At 36.1% G+C, this 12,585-nt stretch overlaps 1 protein-coding gene across 3 annotated transcripts in view; it reads left to right on the top strand.

Moving 5' to 3' along the window:
• The window catches only part of LOC146863027 (uncharacterized), a 373,630-nt gene that overhangs the window by 11,774 nt on the left and 349,271 nt on the right, over nucleotides 1-12,585 (top strand). The window contains exon 2 of one of the 3 annotated variants that reach the window (XM_085642406.1): nucleotides 10,445-10,498. The exons of the other annotated variants lie outside the window; for them this stretch is intronic. The gene's annotated coding sequence lies outside the window, so the exon portion shown is untranslated. The remainder of the gene's footprint in view (nucleotides 1-10,444; nucleotides 10,499-12,585) is intronic. 3 annotated transcript variants of the gene reach the window in all.

Genomic DNA, 12,585 nt, shown 5'->3' with positions numbered 1-12,585 from the left:
GTGGGTAGGGTGTGTGTGACTCTATGCATAGATGTGTGAGTGGATGATTCTATGGGTGCATGGTTTTAAGAGTGCATCTGTGATGGACTGTATGGTTGAGTGAGTGTATGTATGGGTGTGTTAGGGATTGAATGTATATCTCAGTGGTACATTTGTGACTAACTACATATGTGAAAGGCAGTATATATGCGTGTAAGAGTATATTAGTGGGTAGATGTGAGAGTGTGTGATAGTGAGAGTGACTGTATGGATGAGTGTGTGCTTGTATCAATGATTCTATAAGAGCGTAAGAATGTGGTACTATTTTTATGAGTAAGTGAACTTGAGTGTGTATTACAGCATAGGTGAGTAAATGGGAGTGTGATTATTTGCATGACTGACTAGGTGTGAGAGTTCCTCTATGGATGATTGGTGGTGTGTGAGTGTCTATATAGGTGTATAAATGCATATGATAGTCTTGTATGGAGTGACTGTAAGTATGAGTGACTGTACAGGTGAATTAGTGGAGGTGTATGTAGACCTAAGAGTTAATAAGTGGGTATGTAGTTATTGGTATTGGAGTATGTATGGTTTTGAGAATGGAACTCTGAAATTTTGAGTCGGTGTATCAAAGGTTATATTAGGGTGTGAGAAGATGTGGTAATTTATCACATGGATGACGTCATCAGTGATGTCATCAGTGATGTAATTTGAGATGTCATCAGTGATGTCATGAGTGATGTCACTGACCATGTCATGAGTGATGTAATATGTGACGTCATCAGCAGTGGATTGCGGGCGCGCGAGTTATAGTTAGCTGAACTAACTATAACGGGGGAATTGCAATGGTTTTTTACGAGTGAAATGTCCAACTAACTATAACATGTGTGAAACCTATGGTTTTTTCAGTGAATTTGCAAGGTTTTTAAATGCTAATTCCTAACTATAACGTGTGTGAAACCTATGGTTTTTTCAGTGAATTTGCAAGGTTTTTTAAATGCTAATTCCTAACTATAACGTGTGTGAAACCTATGGTTTTTTTTAGTGAATTTGTAAGGTTTTTTAAATGCTAATTTATGTATGTATTATTATATTTTTTATATATTTATTTTACAATAAACTACCTGTGTATATAGTTATAGATTGACTGTATCCTGTAATATTGAATGACTCAGCTCTTTTCTTTTTTATTTGGATAAAGTTGAACAGCATAGTTAATATCTTCTATAAACTTATAAACACTTTAATTTATTTATTTTTTTTAAGGGTTTTTGACCGTGCACGCACCGTGCACGCACGGTGCGTGCTCCACATGCATAGATGTGTGAGTGGGTGATTCTATGGGTGCATGGTTTTAAGAGTGCATCTGTGATGGACTGTATGGTTGAGTGAGTGAATGTATGGGTGTGTTAGGGATTGAATGTATATCTCAGTGGTACATTTGTGACTAACTACATATGTGAAAGGCAGTATATATGCGTGTAAGAGTATATAAGTGGGTAGATGTGAGAGTGTGTGATTGTGAGAGTGACTGTATGGATGAGTGTGTGCTTGTATCAATGATTCTATAAGAGCGTAAGAATGTGGTACTATTTTTATGAGTAAGTGAACTTGAGTGTGTATAACAGCATAGGTGAGTAAATGGGACTGTGATTATTTGCATGACTGACTAAGTGTGAGAGTACCTCTATGGATGATTGGTGGTGTGTGAGTGTCTATACAGGTGTATAAATGCATATGATAGTCTTGTATGGAGTGACTGTAAGTATGAGTGACTGTACAGGTGAATGAGTGGAGGTGTATGTAGACCTAAGAGTCAATAAGTGGGTATGTAGTTATTGGTATTGGAGTATGTATGGTTTTGAGAATGGAACTCTGAAATTTTGAGTCGGTGTATCAAAGGTTAAATTAGGGTGTGAGAAGATGTGGTAATTTATCACATGGATGACGTCATCAGTGATGTCATCAGTGATGTCATTTGAGATGTCATCAGTGATGTCATGAGTGATGTCACTGACCATGTCATGAGTGATGTAATATGTGACGTCATCAGCAGTGGATTGCGGGCGCGCGAGTTATAGTTAGCTGAACTAACTATAACGGGGGAATTTCATTGTTTTTTTACGAGTGAAATGTCCAGCTAACTATAACATGTGTGAAACCTATGGTTTTTTCAGTGAATTTGCAAGGTTTTTAAATGCTAATTCCTAACTATAACGTGTGTGAAACCTATGTTTTTTTCAGTGAATTTGCAAGGTTTTTTAAATGCTAATTCCTAACTATAACGTGTGTGAAACCTATGGTTTTTTAGTGAATTTGTAAGGTTTTTTAAATGCTAATTTATGTATGTATTATTATATTTTTTATATATTTATTTTACAATAAACTACCTATGTATATAATTATAGATTGACTGTATCCTGTAATATTGAATGGCTCAGCTCTTTTTTTTTTTTATTTGGATAAAGTTGAACAGCATAGTTAATATCTTCTATAAACGTATAAACACTTTAATTATTATTATTTTTTTTTAAAGGGTTTTTGACCATGCGCGCACGGTGCGCGCTCCACGTGCGCATGCGTACATCATGCGTGCTCCTTGCGCGCGTGCTCCATACGCGCATGCGTTCGTGCTCCATACGTGCGTGCTTCGTACGCGTATGCATGCGTGCACTGTGCGCGTATGGAGCGTGCACCGTGCGTGCTCCGAGTGTGCATGCGTGCATGCTCCGTACGTCGTCCGAGTGCGCATGCGTGCGTGCTCCATGCGTGCTCTGAGTGCGCATGCGTGCGTGCTCCGTGCGTGCTCCGTGCACGCACGGTACGCGTACGGTGCACGCACAGTGCATGCTCCGGGTGCGCATGCGTGCGTGCTCCAAGCACCGTACGCGCACGGCAAGTCATGTGAATACGAAACAACACTTTTCATTGGTTCATATTAGTTTCTGTTTCAGAATCTTCAAACACCACACCCACTCCCCTCACTTTTTCTACTAATTTCCTGGGAGAAGGAGCAAAACAACCTTTTCAAGCAAAAACTTCAATTGAAAATGGCAGAGCACCACTCCACTTCAGAAAGTGAGGAAGAGACCTTTTTTGAACCAGCAAGAAAAAAGAAACAGAAACACTCCTTCATTTGGAAATTTTTTACATTTCCTGCTGGACAAAAGAAGGTAAATGCACCAAAAGTAACTTGCACTGTATGTGGGACAGTCTTATCACGTGGAGACCCAACCAAAAAATACTCTTTCAGTATTTTTTCGATGATTCGACACTTTAAAAAAATGCACCCTATAGCATATGCTAAGGAGTCAACACGGGCCATGAGGGAGAATCCTGAATCTGCTCAGCCGAGCACTTCATCTGCGGCTGCAGAATCACCATGCTCCAGATCTCTGGACATCCGTCCTGTCTTCAAAAACGTCCACATTCATTGCAACATGTGCAATGTCACACTCTGTTACGGAGAGACCAGCATCAATCTTGTAGAACAGAAGATCCAGCAGCACACTTGCTCCCCCCGTAAATGTTTTTTTTTTAATACGTTTTTGTTCCTGTTGAACAGTTTTTTTTGTTGCTCTAAAAAAATCCACACAAAAAATACAAAATTGTTTAAAAAAAAAAATACAAAACAAAAAAAATAAAAAGTTCTTTTCAGAACTCACTTCACTTCTCCAAGAAGAGCTATATTCTTAATATATATACTGTGTTGTAAATTAATTGAATGAATGTGTAGTGTATACATGAATGATTGAAATGAATGAAATGACTGAGTGAAGAGGAGGAAAGGACTGACAGAATGAGAGTGACAAGGAAAGTATGATCAGTCATGAAAGGGAAGTGAGAGACTGACTGCAACAAAAGGACAAAGGGTAGAGGATACAGGTAAGAAGAGTGAATGAGTAAGAGAATGGCAGTGAATAATGGAGAGTGAGGGAGGGGGAGTGAGAAAAGTGAAGTAAGGGACGGAGATAGGAAAAGGGAGTAACAGACGAAGCGGATGAAGTACAGCAGGGTAAAGGGATTGAAAGTAAGAGAAGTGGAGTGATGGTGAGATAAGGGGTATGAGGATTAGAAAAGGTGGTAAGGGAAAGTGAGAGATGGGGAGATCAATGAGCAAAGCAGAGTGAGGGAGAGTGAAGGAAAGAATGGGAAAAGGTGAAGAGGTGTGAGATACAGACAGGAGGAAATGAAGTAGGAGAATAGGAGTGACTATGAGTAAAGGATAGTGACAGTTAGGGAAGGTGAGGGAAGGAGAATGACGGAGAAGGTTACAAAATTAACATAGATGGAAAATGAGTGATGGAGAGAGGAGGAGTGGTAGAAACAGAGGGGCAGAGTTATAACAAACTAACGCAGCACGGTGCAGCAAGTAATTTTGCTGCGCCGTGCTGCGTTAGTTTCGAAGCATGAAAAGTGACGTAGTGGTGGCGCAGGGGGCTTCTAAATTTGCCCCGGAGATGTTAAGGAAATTAAGGTTAAGACAGACAAAGGGAGAGAGACAGAGACAGAGAGCAAGGAACTGAGAAGGAGTAAGGCAGTTAGAATGACTGAGACATATGGAAACAGGTAGAGAAACATGGTTGAAAAAATAGTGATGGAGGCAGTAAACCTAGGGGAGTAGTAGAGAAGGAGTGAGGGAGTTACGAAAGAGCAGTAGAGGAAGAAGAGAGAGGGAAGGGGAATGAGAAAAGCAGAGTGAAGAGAAGTGAAGAAAAGGGAGCATGAAAGTGAAGGGGTGAGAAATACAGATATTTTAAACTTACCTGACCAACAAAATAACTTAATTAGAAATAAATGTTTTTTTTAATTGCTAGAAAAAAGGATTACATTTCCTAAATTTTCTTTCTCGATCTGAAAAAAAAGAAAAAAAGTAGTAATATTTAACAATACATTTTAGAATACAGTACACATATTTTCATATTTAACAAAGTAATTTTTTGCCCTTTTTTTGCTGTTTTCAGAATATATTGAATTTCACTGAAAATAGTGATATCAATTGCATTCATCACTTAACAGCGGGCAAAAAAAATAACAATCTGAAAGATTGTTTAAAAAAAGCCCTGAATCTATCCTCAGTAAAACATACCTTGATAGAAATGTAACATATATATTAAAAATATCTTCTAAGAACAATAACTATTTGCAATAAATAATGTCTGTAGATCTTGTTGCTTAAGCACATACACCAAAACAATATCCGTCAAAGAAGTCCACAATAGAAACAGTTACCTTTCCATGAGGCCAAATGGTAATTTTTAAATTCTTTTATGGTGAAATATCAAATGGTAATCCAATAAAATCGAAATAATGGTTTCTTCAGATGCTGCAATTTGTATCTAAAATTTTGGTTTTAGAAAAATTAAGTAGGAATTTGGTAATTCTGCAGGCAAACGTTGCTTGAAAATCAATTGTGAATCATTACACAGTGTCCAGCCTTTTTCACATTTTAGATAAACTGTGTAATGACCAGAAGTTATAGAAGGTCCATCATGGAAAATTATTGCAACTGCAACAAAAGTCTTTCCTGATATTGATAATTGATTTCCTGTAAACTTCTTTATTAAAGTGTCCAATTTTGTTCCATCAGCTCTACAACGTTGCATCATTAAAATTACATACTGTCCATATTTCTTTAAAAATAACGTTGATAACACTTCTGATTTACATTGAGAACATTCCATGTTGTGATTTGCATCTTTAACTAATTTACTAAAAGTCACTTATTTACTCTCTGGTAATGTTAAATATATGAACCTTTCAGAATCAACATTAGTGCTGCATGTGTTCAAACAATTTTCACAACAATGTTCCCATTTATAAGAGAGACCAAACATATTTTCTATTTCTACCCCTTCATCTTCCAGTACCATAAGCATATACATTAAGAATTCCTGTGCATCTTGCTGGACATTTTCTGTAAACTGTATACATCCAGAACATACATCTAAAAGATTTCTAACATCAGAAGCACTTTCTATTATCATTACTCAGCTTCTCATAAAGGAAACTCAGCAGAGAACAGAATCTTTTTTCATGATTTAGTATTATCTGCTCTTTCAAACTTTCAAGATAAAATACAACATTCAGCACTACATTAGCGTAGCAGTTGACACCAGAGCTATTTTCAAAATGACAACCAACAACCTCTTCAACATTGTCCTTTTTCTTTTTGCTTGCAATCACATCAGTCTCTATTTGCTTACTCTTCTGTACATCCTCATTACAGATATTCTCAATTCTCCTTTTCCGACAAACAACATGTTTTTCAAACACAGGATACTGACCTAAATGAGGAGCATAGCTTCTTCTTAATCTATTATACTCCTTTACATCAGCACTAACTTTTCACTCATCAGCACTAACTTTTGACTCATCAAAGTCTATCATGAATAAACCAGATCATTTTTTCACGCGTGACAAAGCAACATATGCCATACCTTCTTTAAACACACTAGATCCAATGTTTACAATAGCACTATCTACAGGTAATCCTTGAGATTTGTGAATAGTTACAGCATATGCTAGAGAAAACGGAAACTGCTTCCTACGTACAGATAAGTCTTTCACAAGCGAGAAACGAACTGAACAACGACTAATGTCTTTAACCTCTTCAATCTGATCAAATTTTATTTTTAAAAATTCAATTCCATCTTTTTTCTGGTAATTAACAAAACCCACAACTTTACCCATAGCTCCATTTACTAAACCTTTTTCTACATCCAAATTACGTCTTAAAATTACTCGACAGTTCATACATACATAAAGATTCTTTTCTAAACCAGCTGTTTTCGATATGTTTTTCTCTAGAGAATCCAATTTAGTTGTCAATTTGCTTGTCAATATAATAGTTATTCCTTCATGCTGTATTTTATCCACAGCTTTCAGTTTTATAATCTCTTCATTTTCCAATTTCAAAAGTTCTTGATTGAATATAGAGCATTCATGTAGTGTTGGCATTAAGCAGATTACAGTATTTTTTCCTGCAATTTTCTTGTATATTTTCTCTGGAACTATTTGTTCTGTTGGAAACAAATCACATAGCAATCAACTCTGTAAAGCTTTTCTGCCATGTTCTGTGAGTAGTCCAATTCTGATATCTTTGAGAATACTTGCATAATCATCATCATTTGCTTGCCGCATATTGGTAATGAGTTCTTTGTACTCAAAGTATGTCCAAATATTCACATTACCTATACTTCCTAACGACTTTTTCGTGTCTTCATGTGTAAGAGTATGAAATACTGGTTGTCCGTTAACTGGAGTGAGCTGCAGTAGATCCCCAAAAACTATGACATGTTTTCCTCCAAATAACACGTCATAGTCTGTCTTTAGAATTTGCTGCATTCTTAAATGCACAAAGGCAAGCATTAAGTTTGATACCATGATTACCTCATCAATAATGAGAACTTTCATTTTCTTCAATACTCTTGAAACTTAAAAACATGCTTCTCCTGTTAGCTTGTGGTATTGTATTTTGTTCTCATGCTCTACTGGTAACATTAGCAAACGATGTAAGGTAATTCCTTTTATGTTATATGCTGCTAACCCAGTTGGAGCAGTAACAACACAAGACAAAGTCGAATCAGTTTTTTTCTGTAGGTAGCTTCTAATTACTTTATTTAAGAAACTTTTTCCAGTTCCAGCTTGTCCACTCACATACATTCTGATTGGTTCAAATGATGTGCATGAGCACTCTTTATTTTCATGTAGTAATCCATGATCAATTTGTTTTGTGACTTCCTCATAAATTTGTTGTTGTTCATCATTTAGTTGTTGTTCCAAATTTGGTAAGTTTATTAAATCTTCCTGAGCTTGATTCATAGCTGTTTCCACTTCAGTCATGGCTATTGCAGCTTCATTTTCTACGATTGGTTGTCCTAGAGGATCTTGACAGAGCGTCCCAGAACTTTGACTGTCTCGAGAACTGTCTCTAGCTACTTCAGCTGCAATTGTTGCTTCTTGTTCAATTTCTTCATTTAACATTTGTACATAAGTTGTGAAAGTACTGCATTCTATGCTATCTTTGCATGCATTAAAGGAATCTTCATAGCTCTGAAAATCTCCAAGTAATTCATCCTCTGAACGCCATGGTTTAAACAGCTGTAAAAGTGCTAAGTAGTAAAATTCCTTCTTGTCAGTAGTGTCGCAACTCAGCTTTCTTTGATTAATCAAACTTCCTTTTGTTTGTTTCACCAAACATCCTTCCTCACCAATGACTTTATATTTTCCATTGTTGATGTCTTCTGTGGCATTCCGTATAAAAATGTAGTTCTGCAGCACTTCATAGAGACACATGTTCTCAAGATGATGACTTCTCTTTGGGTAATATGTGTCCAACATGTTTGTTCTTAAAATGTCTGTACTTTCTGGTTCGTACTCTGCTAAATATTCAATTTCTCGAATAGATTTCAATACCCGATTTTGCATTCCTGCAAGGCCTAAACTTACCCAAATTATTCTTCTGGATTTGGAGTACAGACTTGCAGATGATAACCTATCTGAGCATTCGTATGACCCAATTTCTCGATGCGATAACATCTTTAAACTGAAACTGTATAGCTTTTTACTGACAGTCTTCTCGTGAGAAATCTCTTCCCACATTTCTTTGAATTCCGTTTTCTCAGATTTAGTGATGTAAGATGTGACATACCGAGCAACAGCAATAGAATTGTCAGCTACATACTGAATATCCATGTTAGCATTCCACATGGATAAAATGACTGGGTTGTAGTCATTTATATATTTTGACTCTTCTTTTCTTCTTAGGTTGTAGGTATTTTTAGGCGATTTTCTTGTAATAGTATGTCGCACAGCTGACATAAAACTGTTTACTCTTCCTTTTGAAAGAACAGGTCGTGGAAATCCAAATCGAAATTTTGTGTAGAATTTATCTTTACTCTTGTACTTTCGTCAACAGTATTTTCCACACCGATGACTTGGGAAACGTAAAACTTGCTCTTTTAAGTTTTTTTCTTCTGTGCTTTTAGGTATAGCACATGTTGCATATTCTTCAATGAAAGATAAAACTGCATCATCAGAATCTGTTCCAAATTTTGGGGCATCCTTGATCCACAACAGCATATGAATATGAGGAGCACCTCTTGCTTGGTACTCTTTTCTCCAAAAGAAATCCACAACTTCTCCAAGAGGTGGATTTTTTTTATTGCAGATGAAGGACATCATAGCCTCAAATCTATGATTGAAATATCTGCAAACATTAACCGGATCCAATGAGCACAATTCTCCTGCTGTCTTGTATTGGATGTTTTCAATATTTGAATCTGCCTCTCGAAGAAAATCCAGTAAATCATCCCAAGCGTACTCAGCACAGCTTAGGGTAAGGAACCATGTAGAAGTTCCTAAATTCCGTAACATACATTTCAATTCTCCATGGCGTCGGTACCAATATTCATTAGTCCCACGCTGACAAGCCATCAGATTAATCAATTGAGATTCCAAATGATCATCTCGCTGTTGCACTTTGTTCATAAAATCCTTTGCAGACACATTATGTAGATGTACTCCAGTTTTTAAAATGTGATTTACTGCATAAGATAGTGCTGATAAGTCACTTTCAAATAAAAGATGGAACAAATAAGGAATACTTTGACGAAATCTTGGATCTCCTGCATATAATCTTGTAGCCCGATACTCAGAAGCAGGAATCTGTACTGGACGTTCATCATATCGTCCACCTTTTCCTGTAGGAAACAGCTGGGGAAAACAACAAGCTTCCAAGCTCTCCTCCCATACACTCACGGGAGTTCCTTTTGCTTTTTTCATCTGAAACAGATCAATAGTGTTTCCCATAACTTCTTTAGAATGAAGAGGATGTATACTGAAATGTTCATAAATTTCTTCTTCTTTTGACTTATCCACTTTTTTAATTTGCCCAGTTGGTATTCCTGTGTCTGCTAGTAAAACTTCTTCATCTTCATCCATATAAATTGATTCATACCATTTATTATTTCTTTTCAAATATAAATTTGCTCTTTGTACTTTTCGTACATCTACTAGCTCCTGACAAATTTTCTTATTCTTTGTAGGTACACCATTAACCAGAATAACTAATGGTTCAGTTTCCAAACTATCTGCATCAATTGTTTCAATATTTTTTTCCAAATCTAATGGCAAATAGACGACTCTTCCTTTTAAACCTCTTTGTAAATCTGAAGGAGGTAATTTACCTGTTTTGGGCTCCATACGAACTATAGTCTGAAACGGATGGACACATTGAATGAGTATAGACTCATACGTATTTAAATCAGAAAGTTCTGCAGGAATATCAACCAATTCTAAATTATTATGTTCAGCTCTAGCTGGCATTTTATTTTCTTCTAACTTGTTATAACAGTATTTACAAATACGCTGATCTTCACCCAAATCAAAACATTTTTCCAGAAATAAATATGTAGCAAAATCCTTCCACTTAGAATTATTTTCTTTTTCACTTTTTTTATAGAGATCAACATTCCTTGTTTGAGTTTTATAATGGCTTCTCCGGCAACAAATACAGGTAATATTTGGTCTTTCATTAGAGATGATAGTAAATTTTGTCATTTGAACTTAAACATTTTTACTATTAGTGAGTTCTACATTCTCTTCCACATTTTCTTCAATAACTGTGTCATTTCCTGCAGTTTCTTGCTCTGGACCAAAGTAACAAAACTCAATATCCTCACAAACCTTCTTCACATCTGATACAAATCCACAGAACTTTAGTGCTGGACTTTTAGCAAAATACAATCTTCTCACAAATGTTCTCATTTCAGTATGATGAACTGCCAGCATCTTAAAATGGTGAAAAACACTTTGACAAACTTTCCTAGAAAGACAAGCCAGAGAATGTCCTTGCAAACCAGTATTCTCTCTCACTCTGCATGGATCTAGTCTTTGAAGCACCTTAATCTTCTGTTTAACACTATTTTTACTATATTCTCTTAGAAAGTCACGTAATTTATCAATAGATTCCTGTTGTACAGTACAAATACTACTACAATTCCAAGTGTACACTGGGGCTTTAGGACGTCTCCCCATAACCTCATCAGCTAACACTTCTTCCTCATTTCTTGGAACCATTTTCTCCTTTTCCATTACACAACCATCTTTAACTTCATAAGCTTGACCACTGGTGTCAACTGCATGCAGCAAACTATTACTTTGAAGATAACTCTCTTCATTAAAAAATGGTTCAGTACTTGAACTATGCTTCCATTCTCCTAAGAACACTTTACAAAAGTTTTTTTTTTCACTTCTCTTTTTCTTTTGCTTTTTGACTTCATTACATTCACTAATTTATCTAATGTACGGATCCTGTTCAAAATTAAAATGAATAGTTTTCTTTTTAATTCCAAAGCCTTTGCAACAATTGATTCAATATGTTTCTTTTTCTTATAAAATTTGGCTTTCTTCCTATATTTTTTCACATCCTTTAGCAAATTGAACATCACCCTTCTCTGAAACATTTTTCTACGAATGTTTTTAAAATCTATTTTTCTTTTTAAGTCATTCTTTCTTACTTCTGATTGTACATTAGCATTTAGTATATTCTGTCGATTGTCTTGTTGTTTTCTACTTGAAACACTATTTGCAATGGATATATTTTTTACATTTTTTCTATGCTTGAGGATATTTTTTTATAAAATCCTTAGTCTGCTTACCAGAAGACTTTTTCTTTTTTCCAACATGAGGTTCTTCAACTAATTTTTGTTGTCCAGTTGTCTTCAAATATAGATGTATTTGCTGTTCTTTTCTCTTTCTTGATTTTATAGGCATCTTTAATTTATTTCAGTGTTGTTCAGCAATACCTGAAAGAAACTAAAAAAAAAAAACCTTTATGTAATTTAAATATATTACTATATTTTTTATGAGCTTTTCAAATCCTATCATATGAGCTGTCCCTTTCCTACGACTGCAAGTCTTACACAATAAAAGCTACACAAATTAAATCTCTGACAACAATTCCTGTGTGCAGACAGACTCATGGTGTGATTCTAGGCAGAAAATGATATTTCATTGGCAATTTCAAACCACATTTACTACTGTGGTAGAGCAAGTGATAATTACTGTAACAGCCTGACATATTTTCCTTATAGTTTAGAGAGGCAGAAAAGAGCACATGTCCTAACAGCTACTTGAGACCATGAGCATGTGGAACCTGGGTGAGTGACTAGACTAGAGCAAAGGAAATGAGCCTTAGTGATGTTGAATGTGTTAGCATTACACACTGCTATCTGAAATACCACACAGTGCTGAATACTTAGCATGGGAGTGCAGGAGAAGCAGCTGCCTGTGTGCTAAAAGTGTGTTTCTGGAGACTGTCTATTGTCAGGTGCAAGACAGATCTGCATGGAGGCTTCCACAACTGCATGAAGACTGCAGAGATGTATATAAGAGTACATGTGTGGTAAGGGTTAACTGGAGTTTTGAACATGTAGGAAGTACCTCACCCATTGCAGGAGTGGAGAGAAAATCTACCATGTTGATTTCAAATGTGTTAGCATTTGCCTTTCATTTGTGAGATAGTGATTTGTGCTGAATGCTAACCATCACAGTTCAAGAAAACAAGCTGCCCCTTTCCTACGAGTGCAAGTCTTACAGAAC

The sequence above is a fragment of the Triturus cristatus genome, chromosome 2_2 (genome assembly GCF_964204655.1).
Source record: "Triturus cristatus chromosome 2_2, aTriCri1.1, whole genome shotgun sequence".
Lineage (NCBI taxonomy): Eukaryota > Metazoa > Chordata > Amphibia > Caudata > Salamandridae > Triturus > Triturus cristatus.
This window is presented reverse-complemented; position numbering and strand designations above follow the sequence as displayed.